The sequence below is a fragment of the Typopeltis vanoorti genome, chromosome 1 (genome assembly GCF_054136105.1).
Source record: "Typopeltis vanoorti isolate ZY-2024b chromosome 1, IOZ_Tvanoo_1.0, whole genome shotgun sequence".
Taxonomy (NCBI): Eukaryota; Metazoa; Arthropoda; class Arachnida; order Uropygi; family Thelyphonidae; genus Typopeltis; species Typopeltis vanoorti.
In genome coordinates this window covers 100199230-100222241 of record NC_143549.1, presented here as the reverse complement: position 1 = coordinate 100222241, position 23012 = coordinate 100199230, and the positions used below count along the sequence as shown (strand labels likewise).

At 36.6% G+C, this 23012-nt stretch overlaps 1 protein-coding gene across 2 annotated transcripts in view; it reads left to right on the top strand.

Annotated features, from left to right (window-relative positions):
• LOC150110252 (uncharacterized) overlaps window positions 1-23012 on the top strand; it is a 262473-nt gene that overhangs the window by 36518 nt on the left and 202943 nt on the right. The window contains exon 2 of one of the 2 annotated variants that reach the window (XM_090398607.1): window positions 18151-18322. The exons of the other annotated variant lie outside the window; for it this stretch is intronic. The gene's annotated coding sequence lies outside the window, so the exon portion shown is untranslated. The remainder of the gene's footprint in view (window positions 1-18150; window positions 18323-23012) is intronic. 2 annotated transcript variants of the gene reach the window in all.

Sequence of the window (23012 nt, the reverse complement as noted above, 5' to 3'; positions counted from 1 at the left end):
CTAGGCCTGTGTACTCCTGAGAGAATCTGAAAGGAGGATATTGGCATTTGAGAGGAAGTGCGATAGAAAGATCTTGAGAATAAGCTGGATACAGAAAGTGAACAGTGAGGAAATCTACAGACGAATACAACCAAAAGAAAACCTTATCCAGAAAATAACCAAAAGGAAACTACATCTATTTGGCCATATATGTAGAATGTATGATGAGAGAAAATTAAAAACGTTGCTGTTTGGAATGATTGAAGGAAAGAACAAAAGAGGAAGACCAAACAGAGAATGGGACGATGACATCGTCAAATGGTGTGGAAACTCTATACACAAATTGAGTAATCTTGCACAATACAGAATGCAATGGAAGAATCATATGAAGATGGCAGCAGACACCTATGGGCATTGGACCCATGGTTGTTGATGATATACTCCAAAAAATTAACAAAAATCCTAAGGAAAAACAACCTTACAACCACTTACAGACCACATAAAATAAATAAATAAATAAATAAATAAATTGGCATCCTTTATCTGTTCGACCAAAGACCAAACACATTCCATAGACCTAATAAGTATCTGTTAGGTCCTTTGCAGTTGCAAACTCTCCAACTAAAGCCAAACAAGTAGAACTGCCAATATCAGAATTTCAGTTGAGTTGAGGAAGGTCATGACCATTTATAGGTTATGCAGGAGGAATGAAGTGCAGATTGTGGATGCGTGGAATGAGTTTGACAGGTGAAAGGACTTGTATACAAGGTGGATGATTTGCACTTGAATGAATTTAGTGTTCAGAGTCTGAAAAAAGTTGTTGAATGAAGTGAGATTGCAGTAGCAAAATCACAGAAATTAGAGCTAGGGGAAGCTGTTGAATGAAGAACCCAGCAGGCAGTGCTGGATTTACGTATAAGCTAAAAAAAGCTACAGCTTAGGGCCTCGCAATCTGCCGGGGTCTCAAATAAAAAAACAAAAAGACCAGCTGATGTAATTTAAAACAGTAGGGGGCCTCTGGGTTTTGTATGGCTTAGGGCCTCAGCAAGTCTAAATCCGGCCCTGCCAGCAAGGCAACTGAGTGTGGGAATGTGCAAAAAAATGCTTAAGTTAGTACAGTTAGTAACACACCAGAATGGGATAGTCAGTAAAAAGTGCAAGGATAGCAGTGGGCCTGGGAGAGTTGTGCTTTATGTATACTAATAATTTTGGAAGTTATTAATCACCTCTAATGAACTGAAGAATCACCTCAATATGACCTCTCCATTGCTTGTGCCTTAGTATCACCACTTCTTGGTCTGGGTCCCACTGATGAGACCTCAATAAAGGTCGAAACCGGTCTGGGTAGTGGCCCTTCCCTTAATGCATAGCATTATACATGTCCGCAAGGAGATGTGCTTTGCGTTATGGGAGATACAAAGACAAGGAGTGATGAGCTTGGTCCACCTTTACCACGAGTTGCCTCTGTCCTGAAGATACTTCAGGTGCAAACTTTGTTTGCTTACACTTGGATAAAGGATTAAACTAAATTTATTATACACTAATAATTACCAGGAGTATTAGTATTTGGAACAAGCGAGAGGAGTTTTGGGTATTGGTTAGTTCATTTTGGCCAAAGGTTATTAGCATTAGTAAGATATGACTGACAGAAGATGATATAGTTAGTGGGATAGAATGTGAAAGGTATAGTATTTCGAAGGAGGATAGAGAGAAAAGAATATCATAGGGATATTGTTTAATAGCTGAGCTGTAACCAAAGAGTAGAAGTTCAATTGAAGGTGTCAGTGAAAATAGTGCATTCAAGGCCATCGTGTGAGATAGAGACCAACAGGACAACACACATAGGCAGTTGCTGCTGCTACAAGCCAGGGGATGTGATGGCTGATGCAGTAGTATGCATCAGCAAATAAGCTCAATGAGTCAAGGACATGTAATTATTATGGGGGATTTCAATTATGGGAATATAAATTGGAAGGATATGGAATTTTTGTAGTTGCAAAGGAATAATTACCTGAGGCAGTATGTGATGAAATGTACCACCTGTTTGAGAGTGATAGATCTAGTTATTACATCAGAGGATTTGTCTGTAACCAAGATGATCACACAGTTGGTGAGAGTGACCATGTGGTCTTGACCTGAGAGGTGGCAAAATTTTCACCAAGGGGGGGGGGTAGGGTAGAATTACAGGGCTGATAAGTATGACAAATTCAGGTGATTGCTTGGAGCAGTACCAGCATGAGAAACTCAAATGTTGGATGTTGCTAGTGCATGGGACTTGGTAAGGATTATTTGAGGGAAGCAATAGTAGACTACAAACCTAGTCATGAAGATAAATCAAGTGGGAGTTAAATGGATGAATATCATCATTAAGCAAGAGCTGCAAAAAAAAAAAAGTGTAAGCAGAGCTGATTTGATGTGGTATGGTCACTTAAACAGAATGGGAAAGGTTTGTACAAGTTTTTTTGTCAGACTGACAGGAACAAGATGATTTCAACAGAGGCATGAGAAAGACCAAGGTGTAAAGTGGATTGACTTAGAAGACTGAAATATAAGATGTGACAGTACTTTAATTTTTACAGATAACAGATTAATTTGGAGTAAAATTGTTGATAAGAAGGTGATAGTGATGTAATCTTTTCATGCAGTACTATCATAATATCCTTCTCCTTGAGAGTACATGTCAGGAATTTGATGAGAGAGCATTTACTTTTTTATTATTATGTGAAACCTCCAGTGAGTCAAGGACACATCTATGGCCTCCATACCTCTTAAACTTATTCATTTAAACTCTTAAACTGGATGCACTCACTATTTAAGGCAAACTGCTTCATTCACTCACTAACTGCTCTCTGAGAGAAAAATCCAGCACTCGTCCATTTTCTTAACATTACACACACACACACACACACACACACACAAACTTAACTTCCATGGATGTCCCCATGTTTTCTCTTCATCTTCCATATAATGAAAATTTTCTTCACTTGATAACCCTTTCAGAAATTTATAGATCTCTATCATATCGTCACTCTTTCTCCTGTTAGGGAAAATAAATTGAATTAAAGAAAAAGAAAATTGATTGTGATTTAATCTTTGCAATATGACCATACATTCCACCCACTCTACTAATGTACTTTAGTTACTTGTTAAAGACTTGTTTAAGCAAAATATGTGGATGATAATTGTTTTTAGCATGTTCATGTCACAAAATGCAAGAGCACTTATTGTTTTTGTCTCTGTCTGTACACACAGCAAGTTGTTTTGGGACTGTATCATCTATTCACTCTTGTCATATAAAATCTATCATCTATTCACTATTGTCAGATCATTTGCAAATTACATATTTATAATTTATTTATATATTACAATAATTACTCTTGTCTGGATGGAATTAAATAAAATTTGGGACTTAAGAATGCCCACATCTATTATATCCGTATATTATTTTCGGCCCGTTTTTTATTAATAGATGTTGTCAAAATAATTTGAAGTGATATTTATGATATCTTAATAATTCTGTGATGGCTATATAGAATTAAATGAAATCTTGTATTTAATATCCCTTTTAAAATTTATAAAAAAGTTTCAGTTTTGGTTTCACTCAATTATTGGTACTGACATAGTTAGGCAAAAGATTATTATTACACCTTCCATGGAGTCAACAAACTCATCGTGGGAGGTTCATTCAACTGACAACATATTTATCATATAGAATCTTAAAGTCCTTAACACTCCTTGCATTAACAATTAATGGAATGCATTAACATTCTGGTAATGCATTCCATTCACTGACAATTCTCCATGTAAAAAATCTACTCCTCACACCTTTCTTCACCACACTTTTACATAACTTATAACTTCCAGGAATGACCTCGGGTTCTTCCCCTCTCACCTTCTACTCTTTTTATAATCCCCCTCTGGATTAATCTGATAAAATCCTCTCACTAACTTAAACGTCTCTATCATCACCTCGCTTCCTCCTATTCACCAAACTATGCAATCCACATCTCTTCAACCTCTCTCTATAGCCAGCATTCCAAACTCCTGATATTATCTTAGTCACTCATCTCTGGACCCCCTCCAATGTCTCCATATCACATTGTAAACCAGTTGACCAGATCTAAGCACAATAGTCTAAGTGGTCTGACTAGTGTCTTATACAGTGGCACAACCACTTCCTTATCCTTGCATGTTAGAGTATTTCTTATCAAAGCAGCATTACAATGTGCAATCTTTGCAACACTAGCAATATGTCCTCTAAACTTCAGTCTACAGTCAACCATCACTTCCAAATCTGTAATCTCATCCACTTCCTGCAGTACAGCACCATCGATATAATACATAGCCTTATATTTCTGCACTCCAGAATGCAACACCTTGCACTTATTGATATTTAAACTACAACCCCACTCTTTTGTCCAAGTAAAAAGTCTATTCAAATCTTCCTGAAGGTATTTAACATCAGCAATGTTACTTATAATTATTCCTAACTTTGCGTCATCAGCAAATAACTGAAGATCTTGAGTCAGTCCACATGTGTATTAAGCAAAAAAAAAAAAAAAAAAAAAGTCAGTATATCATAACATGCTATAAATTTTGACATTCAGGTTTTTTTATAAAAATAGCACTACTTTCTTTGAGAGTTCTTTGCTAGGTATAAAGAGGTGTAAAGTGCTCAAAAAAACAAACTGAAATATGAATATCAATTAAACTGAATTATTTCAGAGAATATATTAAATAAACAAATCCTCTAAAATTTTATTTCATGTTGTACCACCATTTTTTATTTTGGTTTAATGTTAAATCTGGTGTGAGACAAGGATGTACATTATCCCTTCTGTTATTCATTATCTATATGGATCATTATGAAGGAAAGTGGTTTTAAACATATCAAAATTGGAGATGTTAATGTCACCTCTTTGCTTTATGCAGATGATGTTATACTTCTAAATAAATCCGCTACAAGTCTGCAAGATTCTCTGACTAAATTGAATAGCTGTTGTAATAGATATGGTATGAAGGTCAGCAATAAAAAGACAAAGACAATGAAAATAGGCAGAATCATTGAAAATGTCAACTGTGTTGTGAATGGAGAACCTGTGGAACAAGTAAAACATTTCAGCTATTTAGGCATGATTTTTACTGAAGATGGTAAATTAAATATAGAAATAGACAACAGAATCAGCTAAGCTGGTATGGTGGGAAGTCAATTGAATAAATTCATATGGAATAAGAGAGAAATTAGTCGGAATACTAAATTAGCTGTATACAAGACTGTGTTCAAACCAGTTTTAACTTATGGATCTGAGAGCTGGGTCAGAAGTAAAACACTTGACCAAAGACGACTAGAGACTGCAGATATGAGAGTCCTGAGAAAGATTATAGGCGTGAACAGATGGCATCAATGGCAGTATCATATTAAAAATGAGAATATTAGGAAAGAACTTGACATTGTCAGCATCCAGGAATGCGTTAGCAGAGCTAATCTCAGGTGGTATGGTCACTTAAACAGAATGGGCAAAGAAAGATTAGCAAAACAAGTGTTCTCTGCCAGGTTGGCAGGAAAACGACCCAGAGGAAGACCAAGATATAGGTGGATTGATACGGTACAAAGTGCCTTAGACAATAGAAATATAAGATCTGATAATGTTGGAGTCTTGACAGGTAACAGACTGATTTGGAGGAAAATTGTAGATAGGAAGTTAGTAATGATGTAATTTTTTTCATGTAGTACTATCATATCCTGTACACCCCTTGGGTACATGGCAGGAAATTGATGATGATGAAATTTTATTTCCTTTAAAACGGAGTAAGCAAAGTCCCCCCCCCCCCCCACTCTCAGAAACTCTAACAGGGGAAAAAACTTCTGGTCTGTGCCAGAGATTGACTAACACAGGAATCAGAAGAAAAAAAAAATCCTCTGCTTGATGACTGGAATCAAACCTGTAATGGTTTTTCTTTTGGAGGTCTAGTGCTTCTACTTCTGAGCACTGCTTTTGAGGGATGTCTGTGCCACAGGAATGACACAGACATCCTTCAAACTATTGTATATAAATGATGTTAAGAGGTGACAATCTTGACACTACTGTGTTGGAGTAAATTTGGTACTCAATAGTTCTCATTATTAAACCAACCCTTAGTTCAAAACATCCTAAAGAAAGGTCTTTCCCTCTCCTTTTTTTTTTTTTTCTCATAATTCTATTTTCATGATTAAATGGTTTAAAATGACAATTTTTTCTTTCTTTTTTTTTTTTTTTTTTTTAGCTATAATTTCATCCTTAGTTGGCCAAGTAGATAGCATACCTGTTGAAAGTTTTTCCACTTGGTTATACTATAAATTAAAGATACCAAGAAATTATATACTTGGTTTAATCCTTTATCTAAGTGTAAGCAAACAAAGTTTGCACCTAAACTATTTGCAGGACTGAGGCAACTCATATATAGAATCGGATGACCTCGCATCACTTGCCTTAGTATGGGTATGTATAATGTTATGCATTATGGGAAGGATCACTACTCAGACCGGTTTCTCTTTTTAAGTGAGGTGTTACCTCTCCAAATCGCCCAACAATGAGTAATCTGAGTGATCATTTAACTCAGCAGTGACAGGCTCCCCTACCACCAAGCAGAACTGCTCATATTTCAAGAAAAGCATCAGCCAAAGAAGTCCTAAAATACAGGCCACCCCAACAGATCCAAATCCCTGGATGCTCAAAAGCTCCCTAAGCCAAAACTTTGCTCTCCCAGAATCAAACCACCAAACAGTTTCAATCTTTATTGAGATCTCATCAGTGAGAGCCAGACCTGCTAAGTAATGCTGAAGTCATATTTTCATATACAAGTAGCCAAAAGGTGTCCCACCTTATTATCAAAATACTCTGGATTAGAGAAGGCTTTTGAAAGTTTTCCACTTGCTTATACTATAAATTAAAAATACCAAGAAATTATATACTTGGTTTAATCCTTTATCCAAGTGTAAGCAAACCAAAGTTTGCACCTGAAATATGTGCTTTGCATTATGGGATACTAAGGCAAGTGATGAAGTCATCTGCTTCTATATACGAGGTGCCTCAGTCCTGATTATATTTCAGGTGCAAACTTTGGTTGCTTACACTTGGATAAAGGATTAAATCAAGTATATAATTTCTTGGTATCTTTAATTTATAGTATAACCATGAGACCCTCAATATCCCATAATGCAAAGCACATCTCCATAAGGAGATGTGCTTTGCATTATGGGATACTAAGGGCAAGTGATGTGAAGTCATACCACCTTACCACGAGTTGCCCCAGTCCTGAAAATACTTTAGATGCAAACTTTGTTTGCTTACACTTGGATAAAGGATTAAACCAAGTATATAATTTCTTGGTATCTGTAATTTATAGCTAGCATACCTATTGCTCAAAGCAGGTATGCTATCTTTAATTTATGGATAGCATATCTGCTCTGACCAATAGGTTGCAGGTTCAGATACCACCGTGGATATGGATATTTGTAAGTTACTTTGAGTAGTAGATGAATTTCATCAGCCCACATTGAGAGACTACCCATCCTGTTTAATAGGAGGCCTCAAGTGGCTTGAAAAAATTCCAGAGCCTATTCACAGTATTAAGGTACCCTAGGTTTATAGCATTTCAATCAAGTTACATAAAATGCCAAAATTAGTAAAATAAAATTGTCTGTGAATAATGTGAAAAAATGGCTCTTGGTGTTCCTTTGTCATAATTAATGAATGATGTACGAGAATGACATTAAAACTTGTCATTTTATGATTGTATGCCATCATTTCCTTTTTTTTTTTTTTTTTTGTGTGAGCATAAGTTTTCAAGCCTTTCTCTGGAATACAGTTCTATCAACTACTTTTGTTTTGAAATAGCTGACAGAACTGCCTTCTAAGTTGCAATTAAATGCTATATTCACTTCTACAGATCCCACTCAGATTTGGATAAAGATTAAAAAAAAAAAAATGCATATATCGAAAACATTTTTATTCTTAAACTTCATGACATTATAAAATAAGTATTTCAGATGGCACTCTTAAAAACCATACATAAGAACTATTTGAATTTCACCGTCATTGCTTTACTTTTATTTCAGTTCATGCATGAGGATGTTTGTTCAAACCAAAGAACAGCATTGAACATTCTACTGTTGTTTCATAAAACTCTTCCCCCCCTCCCTTTTTTTTTTTTTTTTTTTTTTACATTTCATTAAAATTTTGTGCTTTAATGTTTCCTTTCTTTCATAATTACATTGTGCTCAGCATTCACTGTGGCAAATTATGGAGATGTTCCTATTAAATGAATAACTTTAATTTAATATAAACCAAGATAATTACCTGACATTTCAATCTCCAGATTAAGGTGATCATCTGGAGTATAAATGCATATACTGTACATATAAAGAGACAAGCTACATTATTTTTCTATTTCCCATTACTTTGCATATCCTATCCTATCTTACTCATCCATCCATCCAAGGATGGGTGGATGGGTAGTCTACTATTACCTAAAGTACTGACAAATATAAATATATATGTTGTAAACTCTTACTACCCACCCCATGAGGAGGTTAGTAAGACAAGGGAAGAAGGATTCTGTGTGTGGGGGGGATGGTCCAAAAAGTTGACAATAGGGGGAATATGACATTGTCGTAGCCCAGAAAGCTCTGAAAATTTTAATAAAATGAAGTTGAACACCTTTTTTGCTGGCATCATAAGAGCTATAAAGTAATCCTTTATAGGTGATCAGATTCATTTTAAAAATTTTTATGGAATTTACAACTGTGTTTAAAAAAAAAAAAAAAAAAAAACTTTTTTTTTATTATCCCGACGTTTCGATCTTCACATCAAGATCATCATCTGGAGCGTACATAAATATACAGGACAAGCTGAGTTACATCATTAACTGTAAGCTAGAGAAACAATGATTTGATCACATGTTATTCTATTGGTGTGACCTCTGGTGGAAAAAAAAATATATATATATAAAATAAAAAATAAATTTTTACATCAAGCTAAATTCTACTTTTACAATGACAGGAATAAACATTCTTTTAGATGGTTTTTTTTTTTTTTCAGAAACAATTGCTGTCCTATTTTTAGTATTACAATTCTTATTTTTGATTTACAATACTGGATTTTCTACAGTCCTGTTTATACAGTTTCTACGTTTATACGTTTCTACAGTCCTGTTAACTACAACCCAACTAACAGAACAAAAAACAAAACAGAGAAACTACTTAAATTGATTACTACATGGCCCGAAGATAAAGATACAGTCAAAAAACTGTTCCCTCATTACGTGCGCTCCCCTAGAATTTACGGGCTACCAAAAATTCACAAAGAAAACACCTCGCTAAGACCTATCATTGAAGGAATTGATAGCGAGACATATCACTTAGCCAAAAAATTAGCGGCAACACTCAAGGAGTTGGTAGGTCATTTCCCTTCCTATATCAGAAACACACAACACTTCATAAACATCATCAAAGACATTACATTAGAAAACGATGATTTATTAGTCAGTTTTGACTTCTCTGCCCTCTTTACGAATGTCCCAATCAAAGACACAATCCTTCTCCTACAGAACAAATTCCCTTCAGATATCACGGCGCTTTTAGCGCATGTATTATTTTGTATGGCAAAACGCCTTCTACTTACAAAAAGAAGGCACAGTCATGGGCTCACCATTATCCCCCCCCCCCATTGCTAACTTTTACATGGAACATTTTGAGCAACTTGCTCTAGATTCCTCTCCTCTAAAACCCAAAGTCTGGCTTAGATACGTTGACGATATTTTCGCAATCTGGTCCCATGGCTGCCAGACATTAGACACATTCCTTAGCCACCTAAACAAACAACACAAACGCATACAGTTCACAATTGAAATTGAAAAACACAACACACTTCCGTTTCTAGATACACTTGTCACACGTCTTCCCTCGGGCAATCTTTCCTTCACTGTTTACCGAAAACCAACACATACGGGACAATATATACACATAAACTCTTACCACCACCCAACACCAAAACTAGGTGTCATCAACACACTAAAAAACAGAGCTCAGACGATTTGTTCCAGTGAACAGGCACTGAAAAACGAATTTAAAATTATCAGTAATAACTTACAAAAAAACGGATACAGCCAAAACACTATAAACAAAATTCTCTAACCACAATAAAAAACAAAGACAAACCAGACTACAGTAAAACTATAACCATTCCCTACATTAAAGGAATATCAGACAAAATAAACAGAGTACTACAAAAGTACAACCTCAAAGCCACCTTTAAACCTCCTGCAAAATTTAAAAAACTTACTCAACTCATCCAAAGACCCACTCCCTCCACTAGCTCACCCTGGAGTATACCGGATTTATTGTACTTGCAACATACCATATATAGGAGAAACAGAACGCACTATTCCTATTAGACAAAAAGAACATAAACGACACATTAAATATAATAATTATGGTGAAGCTGGCCTTTCTGATCATGCCCTTGAATACCTTACACAGAATTGACTGGAAAACCACCAGCTGTCTACATCACACTAGAACATGGTATGAACGGAAATTCAAGGAAGCCTGTGAGATAATCAGCAACCACCCCAATCTGAACAACAATGATGGTTTAAAAATCCCAAACATATGGAAGGTATATATTCGACCTTCCTCACCAAGAACAACTATAAACAGGATTGTAGAAAATCCAGTATTGTAAATCAAAAATAAGAATTGTAATACTAAAAATAGGACAGCAATTGTTTCTGAAAGAAAACTATCTAAAAGAATGTTTATTCCTGTCATTGTAAAAATAGAATTTAGCTTGATGTAAAAATTTATTTTTTATTTTTTTATTTATATATATATATATTTTTTTTTTTTCACCAGAGGTCATGGCAGTAGAATAACATGTGATCAAATCATTGTTTCTCTAGCTTACGGTTAATGATGTAACTCAGCTTGTCCTGTATATTTATGTACGCTCCAGATGATGATCTTGATGTGAAGATCGACACGTCGGGTAATAAAAAAAGTTTTTTTTAACACAGTTGTAAATTCCATAAAAATTTTTAAAATGAAAGCTATAAAGTAAAGGGGAAACTTCACAAGACATTCCTGTTGATGGTCATGTTCAACATGTGCCTCATTTTACCTAATCATGTGTTACTTGTAAAGTTATATTACCTTAACAAGTGCAATGTGTGCTGTTCTTCATGAGTTTAGAACCTTGCTTGAACTTGCGTAAAGATCATCTGTCAGCTAACACAGATTGAAGAAGTTGCCACTGCAATTGTCAACAAAATTACTGGTAGTAGCCACACTCATGAAGTGGTGTGACAATTGGATATCCCTTATTCCACAATATGGAAAGTCTTGCACAAAATTATTACATTTTATCCATATAAGATCAGCCACGTACAACTGCTACATGATGATTATGATACGCGACTGACATTTCTTATCAGATTGGAAGTCAATGATGCATGGCTTAGGAAAATTCTGTGGGAAGATAAGACAAATTTTTATCTGAATGGGACTGTAAACACCCAAAATTGTCAAATTTGGGATTTCCGAATCACCCAGTGTGCTCCAGGAACTCCCATTACATTCGTCAAAAATTACTGTTTGGTTTGGCTTCGCAGCAGATTTTATAAGAGGCCAATTCTTTTTTGAGGACATCATTCTGACAAGCACAGTAACTTGTTCTATTACTGCATGGAAATATCATGATATGCTGAACCATTTCATCTTTCTACAACTTCAGCAATGACAATGTTTGGACGAGACCATTTTTATTCAAGATGGAACACCTTTCTAATATTACATGACTCGTATAGCAGCTTCTATGGCATCACTTCACAGAAAAAAAAGTGATTAGTTGCTTCTTTCTGGTTGCATGGCTACTTCGCTCCCCTGATATTACTCCATGTAATTTTTGTTTGTGGTTACCTTCTATTGGATATAGAAGGTAATAGGCCAACGTCTATTGCAGCGGTGTCTCGAACTTGGCAGCTTTAAAGGATAACATATCATGGACAGTGATGAACATTCCTACATTCCTTCGGATCTATTACGTTCTGCTGTTGAGAATGCTGCAACAGGATACAATTTCTAGTCCATGAGAACAGTGGCCACATTGAACAGGTCCTCTTTCACATTGGTGAATTCAATGTACTCGAGTTGTGCAACAGGTTAAAATCTAGTAACTTTAATACCATAATTGCTATGCTAGATTTAATTGATATTAAATGTTTTATTGCTATGTTATCATAAGTGCAACATAAAGGTAATCTTTTATTTCAGTTTAGTCTTTGTTATTCATTTGACTGTCTATTTTAACCCTTTTATTACATTGTACAGTGTCATATTCTCCCTATTAGCAACTTTGAAAACTAAAATTTTTTTTCACAAAATCCTTCTTCCCATGTCTTAATTAGTCTACACAAGGCTCTGACTGAATAGGGGAAGTTTAATTATGGCCACCCTGTATATATATATATATATATGTAAAAGGTATTTTACCTTGGATATAATAAATGTTAAAAATACCAAGCAATTTTAAACCTGGTTTTACTCCATTTCCCAAGTAAGCAAACCGACAAATAAGTCAAGTTTGCCCCTGCAAGTGATGCAAGTCTACCACGAGTTGCCTTGGTCTTGCACTACCTGTAGGATCAGCTAGACTTGCATCACTTGCAGGCGCAAACTTGACTTGTTTGTCTGTTTGCTTACTTGGGAAATGGAGTAAAACCAGGTTTAAAATTGCTTGGTATTTTAAACATTTTAAACTTTAATATTTTAAACATACATATATATATATATATATATATATCTACCAATAATTGTCCGGACATCCCTGTTATTTGAAGTTATGGAATATTACATTCCAGGTTTGTTAATAACATAAAAACTGGTGTACAGATAGTAGGAAGCAGTATTTCATCGTAGCAGTTGAATGCAGGTGGTATGGCAACACACCATGAACTCGGTGACTTCCAGAGAGGTGTCATCGTGGGCTGTCACATTGGGGGGCATGTCTGTACATGCCATTTCTGTTCAACTGGAGCATCTAAAATCAATAGTTAGTGATGTGATTAACAAATGGAGATGTTCTGGCATCACTAGTGCAGGAAAACACCCAGGGCGGTTGCTGAAAATGACTGACAGGGATTTGGGGGGGGGGTGTTGAGTAATGAGTTTCAGAGTACCAGTAATACCATGGTGAGCACCAATAGTATACGAGAAGAACTTCATTTGTTAGATTTCCACGGAAAAGCAGTGGCACACAAGCCGATGAATCAAGGTTCACCTATTTCCAGTCTAATGGCAGGGTGTGGAGGCAGCCTGGTGAATGCTTATTACCACAGTGTGTTGTACCCACAGTAAAGTTTGGTGGTGAAGGAGTAAGTGTGTGGGGTGCATTCAGCTGGTTTGGAGTGGGACCATTGTTCCATGAAGGCAGCTTAGTACCTTGATATTCTGGATAATCAGGTTCTGCCTAAACTGAAGTTTTTATGGAATGAACCAGTGTTGCTATCCAGACAACAATGCACCATGCCACAAAGCTGCAGCTGTTATGAAATGGTATGAAGAGATGGGTGTCAAATGACTGCCTTGGCCTGCGAAGAGTCCTGACCTCAACCTCATCGAACACCTTTGGGATGAATTGGAACAGTTATTGAGGTCCAGAGCAGCATGTACTCAATCTGTTGCTGAACTCAGTGCTGCTTTGATTTAGGAATGGAGACAAATTCCACCGGAAATTTGTCTCCATTCCTCAGGGAGGCTTTCCACAGTGGAAAGCCTCCCTCAAAGGGTGCAGGAGGTGATCAAAGGCAAAGTTGGACATACCTGATATTAGGGTTTACCTGCTGGTATCAACTGTAAATTGCTACATTGTCCAGACAATTATCAGTAGATAGCGTATGTACTCTAGATGATGACATTAATATGATAGTCGAAATGTTGGGTAACCTTTTATTATCCTGATTTATATTAATTACTCTAGTAAAGGAGTAGTTGTCTCCATAATTTATCATAGTAAATTAATAAATGTTTGCGTACATTTTGTATTGCTTCTGAAATAAAATCTTTATAAAAGAAAAATATTGATCTTATTAGAAATTTATTTTTCAAAATATTATTTTGTTATAATTTTACCTTCTGCTATCTTTATATAATATAGAGATGGCAGATTTATTTATTTTTTAGAAGCTTGGATTTCTTCTGTTTACAAAATGGGTGAACTCGCTGGAAAGCACTTGCATTGCCTCATTTTAAGGATAGAATAAATGTTGAGTGAAGTGGTCTCTGACAAGATCTGGGACACCACTGGAGTTTTCAAGAAAGAAGTTCTCCCCTCTCTTATATGTAATGTCTGATTTTAAGATAATTCAGATTTATGGATGTGATTTTGACTTGGAAGATGAACAGACATGTAGGTGTATCAAAGAAAAGGGAACGTATGTGGAATTATAAGGCGGGTGATTATAATAGTCTTAGATATTAACTAGGGGCAGTTCCATGGAGGGCAGAATTGGAAGGCCAGGATATCATTAGTGCTTGGGAAATTGTCAAAGAATATGTGTTAGCAGCAATAGTAAGCTGTATTCCACGCAGTGGCGCACCCAGGGGGGGGGCAAGGGGCCCATGCACCCCCCAAAGAAAAGGAAAAAACACTAGAAAAATTTCCAAAAATCTTTTCCTAATTAAAATTAATTTGTTTTTATTTATGTTGTGTGCTACTTATGAATTAGCGATCACTGCAGATGCTCAGTTATAGGTCGTATGCGATGTGTAGTGTGTATTCGCAAAATGTCTACTCAACTCGCCCCCCTCCCTCAAAGGTTAAATCCTGAGCACTCGGCCCCCCTCAAGATTAAATCCTGAGTGCACCACTGATTCCGTGGGTGAAGCGGACACAATTTGGTGTAAAGTGGATGACAAATGATATCAAACAGGAACTGCAGTTGAAAAAGAGATTATGGAAGATATACAAGGGGAGGACAGATACATGAAGAATATAAGATGAAGGCCAGGAGAGTGACCAGAATGGTGAAGAAGGCAAAACTGGAATATGAGAAGTGATTGGCACTAAGATCCAAAGAAAATCCTAGGGAATTTTTTAGCTATGTGGCCAATAGGCGGAGAAACGATTGTGGAAGAATGACATTGCGGGATAAAAATGGGAATAGAGTGACTGATGCAGAGGACATAGTGGAGTTGTTCAATGAGCACTTTATTGGAGTATTTCGTCCTGGAGGAGGTTTTAATACTAGAGGAATAGGGCAGGTTCAGAGTTTAGAGGTGCAGGAGGAGAGAGAGTGTTCCAAATACTGAGTACTCTAGATACCAGTAAAGCTGTTTGACTGGATGGTATTTCATCACGGGTTTTGAGAGAATGTGCTAAAGAACTGACAGCTCCGTTGACCTGGCTTTTCTATAAAAGTCTGGCTGCAGGAAATGTACCCAGGGAATGGAAGGAAGGTAAGATAGTGCCACTGCATAAGGGCGGTAGCCGATTGGAAGTGTCTAATTATAAGCCTGTTTGTGTGTCATCAGTAGTTGTTAAGGTCTTGGAGAAATTAGTGAGGGACTATATCAAGCATTGGTCAGATGAGGGTAATGTTATCTGTGAGAATCAACATGGATTTGTTAAGGGAGTGCTCTTGCTTTAGTAATATGATTGCCTTTTTATAATAAAGTGACAAGAGCAGTTGATGAGTTAAGCCATATACTGCCATTTTTTTGGATTTTGCAAAGGCATTTGACAGGGTGCCACATGATAAGTTGATATTTAAGTTGCAGCACATGGGTTTAAATGTTGGGTTAGTCAAATGGATTCAGGATTGACTGACTAATAGGTATCAGAGAGTTGTGTATGGTGGGGCAATATCAAGGAAGCAGACGGTTACAATTGGAGTTCCACATGGCTCAGTACTGGGACCTGTATTGTTCAACCTTTATATCAGTGATATTGTCAATGGATTGTAAGGGGGACATTCAGTTGTTTGCAGATGATGTGAAGCTGGGAAGGGTTATCAGTAATAGTGCAGATGTGCAGGGCCGACTCTACCGATGGTGCAAGACATGCATTTGCATGGGGCGGCAAAGTTGGCATAAACTATACGAAAAATAAGGGAGAAGGGACGGCAAAATTCCTAGGGGCAGCCCTGCAAGAGGATTTGAATAAACTAGATAGATGGGAAAATGAATGGGAGTGTCAGTTCAATGCAGCAAAATGTAAAGTCTTGAGTTTTGGGATCCATCAATGGGAGGATGCATACTCGATTGGAGGAGGTTGGGGAGACAAGATCTGGGGGGTGATGATTGATAGAAAACTGAAATTCAGGGAGCATATTGCAAAGGTGGTGAGGGTAACTCGGGGGATTGCTGCAATACCGAGAAGGACACCGACCTGCAGAGATAAATGAGTTCATTCCATTGTATAAGACCCTGATCAGACCACACTTAGACTATTGTTCTCAGATTTGTCCCCAGGATTTGAAGGGGATAAATTGACTGTACAAAGGGTACAGAGGTGGATAACAAAGATGGTTTCAGGACTGTGCAATATGAGTTATGAGGATTGACTGAGGGAATGTGGACTGCAGAGTTAGGTGGATAGAAGAAGGGGAGGTGATATGATCAAGGCTTTTAAACTGTTAAGAGGCAGTTAGAGGGTTGACACATGGGGGAGTTCTTTCGCTTGGTTGAACAGCGGGAAGGAGTGGTGACAAGAGGCCATCCCTGGAAGTTACGAAAGGAAACTGTGAGCAAGAGGGTGAGGAGTGGTTTCTTTGCATGGAGGGTGGTTGAACCATGGAATGCATTGCCTGAGAGAGAGTGATTGGAGTGGGAATGGTCAGTGGGTTCAAGGAGTGGTATGATAAACTTTGTGTTTCCCAAAAACGACCTCCCACGATGAGTCTTTTGACTATGGAGGCCTGGATAATAATAATAATTTCTAGTGCTCTGAAATCATGCTTCTCTGAAATATACAAGAATCCAACATGAAATAAAAAGTAAATGTTGTCATGGTATTACAATGCATGATTATCTTTTTTGCTGGTTTTGTGTCAATGTCATAAGAGAAGAGACCTACAAAGAGAGAGATTGAATAAATTCTTTGCAGTGTAATCACTTGACTGATGCATGGGAATCAGTGGCTGTAAAATTAGTAAAGGAAGTATGAGTGGGACTTAGGGAATAAACAAAGAAAAAAGCTGGAGAAGGAGGGAAAGATGATTCCTTTATTAATTATAATAATAATTGAATCGATTCGGTGAAAATTTTTTTTTAAAAAAAGTTTTTCTTTCTAAAAATCTTAGGTGTTTTTTTGTTTTTTAATCTGCATAAGATTCCTTTTCTTAAATCCTTTTTCTTAAGATTTAAGAGTATTAGAATGTGTGTGTGTGTGGCAGGAGGGGGGGGGGGAATATAAGTTTGTTTTAAGCTTTCCCTGAAACCTCTCAAGTTAGTAAATTTTTAGCTAACTTGTCAGACTTTAGGGTAACTAATCCTGGCCACTGCTTAAATGAAGAGGTCTGTATCAATTTGTAAATTGAATTTCTTTTGGAATTAACAGTACAGTTGGTTATATAATTAGCAAGAAAGAAAATTTCAAGAGTGATAATTGAGAATTCTGGTTTGCATTCATCAAACTGTTTTCTGTAAAGTCATTACTAAGAACAAACTCTTTGGTATTTCTTTCAATTGGATTTGTGAAAGTGAAGAGATTTGATCATTTGACATTATTGTGCATTAAATCTATGAGGCAAACTCCTTCACTATTGAGGAAGTTACTTTGAAAGAAAATCACAATTCAGAGCAGCATGTTCAGTTGAAGGAGTGACAGAGGAGTTAAATAATGAATATAGAGAAAAAAAGAGAGAGAATCATGTCAGGGTAACTTGAACCAGAGAAGTTTAAAAAGAGTAGACTGTCAGTTAACTGTGGCTTATAGTATCAGAGTTTGCATAAATACAGATTTTTCTTTTTGGTAAAATGAATTATGGCAACCAGAGTTTTTTGTTATTTTTTTATGGCATTCCTACCAACACAAAAGGTTGTAAACCTTTATAGCACATTAGCATTGTGGATAAGGAGTGGGTAATCCAGGAAATTCTACTCTAGTGACCAAATATGGTATTTTTTGCTTTCAGGCCAGTTGAGGCTTCCAATAAACAGACTAGTGGTCTTTACACCAGGTAATGAAATCATCTACTCATCAAAGACATTCACAAACATCCATGCCACAGTGAGATTCAAACCCACTGACTATAGGTTGAACAGTAGGGATGCTATCCAGCCATCAAATTAGAAAACACAATTAAGGTGAGTTTTGATAAGGAAGCTTATTGGGTTTTAGTCAGAAAGATTAGGTATGATCTTTATTGAAATTTTAATTTAGTCCAAATATGTTGATGAAATGTATTTTTTGTGAGGTTTTTGTTGGGATGTTCTTGAGGGGAAAAAAAATTGAAGGACAGAATGTAGGGAAATGAATGCTTTGAATGTTCTCTACTAAGCAGTAGGAATTAAGGGTTCTGCACAACCCCTCCCCTCCAGATACCACCACTAAGATTTCTTTCAGGCACATCTAATAGACTAAAGTGGCAATGAGATTATTCAAGATGTCCCAGGGACCTCCTAATGTTTTACTGATGCTAGCTAACCAGATCTCCAGAACAGTTTTTGTGAAATATCCTCATATGTCAGAAAAACATGTCTGTTGCACCATGCCACTAATCACCCACCATTGATTGGATTCTGCTCCTTCATATACCACTTTTTGATATCTATCCAGTAGCCAACACCTTATCCATATAACCAGTATCATTTCCATCCCAATTTTTGTCTGATTTGCCTAACAAAATTCTACATGATATTTTGTCAAATGCTTTTGCAAAATCCAGCAGAATTATTGTGTAGCTATTTTCTTTATTCAACTCAGCTGTCACTCTATTATAAAAAGTTAATAAATTAGTAAAGCATGACATTCACAAAGCCATGTTTCCCTCATAGAATATCATATTCTTATCCACCTACTCTTGAATTCTCTTTTTGACTTATTTTTTTCAGTATTTTTACCACCGCTCTTGAGATACCGATTGGTCTATAATTTGCTACTGCAGTCTTAGAACTCCCCTTATTATGCAAAGGAATTATTTTCCCCTCTTTCCATACCCTTTTAACTCTGCCAGAGCTAAGATGTAAATTAAAGAGCCTGATCAGAGGCATTGGCATTTCCCTTGCTGATATCCCATCTAATCTCACAGTCATACGATTCTGTATCTTAAGAACCTCCAATTCATCAACCTCTGTTCCACATCAGTCTCTTTTACATATGTCACAGCATTAACTTCACTTGGATGATATACTTTTGCAAAGTGGTTAGTCAATAACTCAACTGTTTTATCTGCTCCTGTCACCATCAGCACTCATTAAGGTTATCCTTCCATAGTTTTTCTTCCTCTTACTTGCAATATAATGAAGAAACTCTAGGAGTTCCTTTGGCCTGTTTGGCTAATTTTTTACCTTAATGTCATTTTGTCTTCCTTTCCATGTTAATAATCTTTCTTGCCTGAACTTGTACTGTTCATAAGCTTGCTGTTAATCTTTCTCCTTACATATCCCCACAACATTTTCTCTTTTTTCAGCTCATGCTTAGTGCTACTATTCATCCATCTAACTCCTACCTGCTTTATCCTCCCAACCTTGGGTATATACAATTCGATATTGCATCCAACAAATGTCCCTTCACTATCTTCCATGCACTACTAACATCCTTTCCTTGCAGGTTTTTAAGCCATGACACAGTTTCAAGCTTCCTCATAAGCTTGTCATAGTCGCCTTTCCTGTAGTCCCATACATATATCCTTTCTTGACAGAATATTCCTCATGTTTTACAATCTTCCAAGTCAAGACTGCATGGTGACTTTCCCATTGGAAACAATGCGGTACCACCTGTGACCAAGTCCACTGCTCTTGCACTCCTGAGACCCTTCCAGTAATTGCTGCCTCAAGTAATTATCTGTCAGTAGATGTATAAATTCCATTACCTTCCTTCTGATGTATATCTCCATAGTTGAAGACTCACAAAATAATTACTTCACCTGCATTCATTGTACTAATTTGCTGATGCATGTATTTCTGATCATCCCTGAAACCCACTGGTCTATAGCAGCAACTAACTGTATCTTTTGTAGTAACCATTGTATATGATGTATTTTCTTCCTATGTTAAATTACATCTGATAGGCAAACAATTTTAGTTAATTGGATTTTGAATAGCCAAATGCAGTGTAATGCCATATAATTGCTCTCTAGAGAATTATTCTAGACAATAAGTCTCCAGGAAAACTAAAAATATGTGTTAGAGATCTGCCTGTTTTTTTAATATATTTATGCTGGGCACTATACAAATTTTATCTTTTAGTTACAAATCATCTAGTACTTCTGTTTTGCCATGCACTAATCGTTTTGTCTGCTTTCTAGAGAAACTAAAGTTATGTTCAAAGGGAAAATAGTTTTTTCCTTTAGTTTGTATGATTCACCAATAATGTGAACAATTTATATGAAGTATTTGTGTTTTGATTTTCTAAAGGTGTAGATAATTATATTTCAGTTTGTATGAATAAAATATGAATCAGAAAGATAAATATCCAATAATTGATAGTTGTGATATTATTGGTGGTTGAATAAATTAATCTGGTAGAGAACAAATTACATGTCCTGTAAACTCAAGGTATACATGCAAATTAATGAAGGGCTTCATTTTTAAAAAGAAAGTGGGGCACAGTTTAAATTAAAGGTGCCAAGAAATTATCATCATCATCAGTGGTCCTAACAGGCACTTTAAACACCCATGATCTTCCAACTATTCTTGGACTTCACAACTGCATCTCTAGGATAAGGTGGTTAGCCCTATGTTTCCTGGTGTGTCCTATGTCTGTAGATACGTGTGTTCACGGGGCTGGTTTGCCTGAGGGAAGAAAAACCAGAGTTTCCGAGTGGAAAAACCCTACCTTCCCTTCATAGACTGGCGAACTAACCTTTTGTTGAAAGAGACCAGATAAGGTCTCGCGTTCCTCACGTCACGTACAGGAATCGAACCAACCCAGGTCTTTCTGGCCAAAAGGCTTAGTCTATACCAGTGGTGTTCAAACATTTTTACTATGCAAACTACTTTTCTATAAAAAGTTATTCGGTATTCTGCTCTCTTATATAGATGACGTTCCCCCAACCTAATATCTGATTACGCACAAATAGACAACTAAAAAAAAAATACACAACTAAAAACTTTATTTGTGTATTTAAAAATTTATTTATCACTTTTAATTATTTTAATACAACAAATATTTCAATACAACAAAAACACACACACACACACACATATATATATATATATATATATATATTGGAATAAAATATTTATTTCTCTATTTTGGAAAACCAAAGTTAGAAAAAACAACAGATTGATTACAAACTCACAAGTTACAGGAAATGCTGGCTGATTTAAAAAAAAAAAAAAAAACTTAATGTGAAATTTGACATTGTTTGGACCTCGCAATATTTTTGGGCTGGTTTAGGAGTTTAGGAGTTTGATTGGTTCAGTGCCATGGCATGTACAACTGCAAGGGCTAGAAGTTGATAGTGTATGGGAGGCGATTAAGAAGTGTTTGCATGAAGCAATGGCTGACCGTATACCTAGAGTCCGAATAATAAATCAAGTAGGGGTTAAATGGATGAATAACACCTTTAAGCTTGAGCTGCAAAAAAAGGAACTATGGAGGGAATGTAAGGAGGAAAGGTGACTGGCAGGCACATGAATGGTATAAAGTGCACGCCAGAAGGGTAACGAGTGTGGTAAGAAAAGCAAAAAAGGATTATGAAAGAACATTGGCCATGCAGGCTAAAGAGAATCCTAAACAGTTTTGTCGATATGTTGCAAGTAAAAGAAAAAATGTACATGGCAGAATGATTTTAAAGAATGCCGATGGTAGGGAGGTAACCGAATCAGTTGATGTAGTTGAGTTACTGAGCAAGCACTTTGCAAGAATATATCATCCAGGTGGTGACATTACAGAAATGAATGAACCAATAGATTATACGGGAATTGAGGTGAATGAAGTGGAGGTGAGTAGTCTATTGCAAAATCTCAATGTCAATACATCTGTGGGATTGGATGGTATACCAGCTTGTGTCGTACGTGAAGCAGCTAAACAGTTGTCAGTACCCTTGACCATTTTGTTTAATTTGAGTCTCGGGTCTGGGTTAGTCCTGAGGGGGTGGAAAGAGGTGGAAAATAGTTCCACTGCATAAAGGAGGTTCCAAGACTGCTGCTGTTGTAAATTACCGACTGATTAGCATATCAGGAATCGTTGTCAAGGTCTTGGAGAAATTTGTCAAGAAATGAATACAGGATTGAATAGATGAAAATGGGATATATAGGGGACAACATGGTTTTTGACAGGATACCACATGGAACTCTAATCAGTAAACTGGAGCAGATGGGGATGGGTATAAGGTTGGTGAGATGGATAGGAGGGTGGTTGATGGAGAGATACCAGAGAGTGGTATATTCAGGATTTGAGTCCAAAAGATGGCTTGTGACTAGTGGTGTGCCGCAGGGTTCTGTTCTTGGACCACTACTTTTCAATTTGTTCATCTATGATATAGGAAAGGATCTGAGAGGAAGTGTTCACTTGTTTGCTGATGCAAAGTTGGGTAGAGCAATTGTGAGTGCACAGGATGTCAAAATTTTGCAGGATGATTTGGATAGTTTGGAGGACTGGGCTAGGGGAAATGGATGTCAATTTAATGTGGCAACATATAAGGTTATGCATTTTGGGGTGAAAAGATTAGCAGCAGTATATCACAATGGTGGAACCATACTCCAGGAGATTGATGAGGCCAGGGATTTGGGAGTGTTGGTAGAAAGGGAATTGAAGTTTAGGGGGCACATTGCAAAAGTGGCTAAATCATCTCATCAAATCACTTGGCTTCTGAAAAATACTTTAACA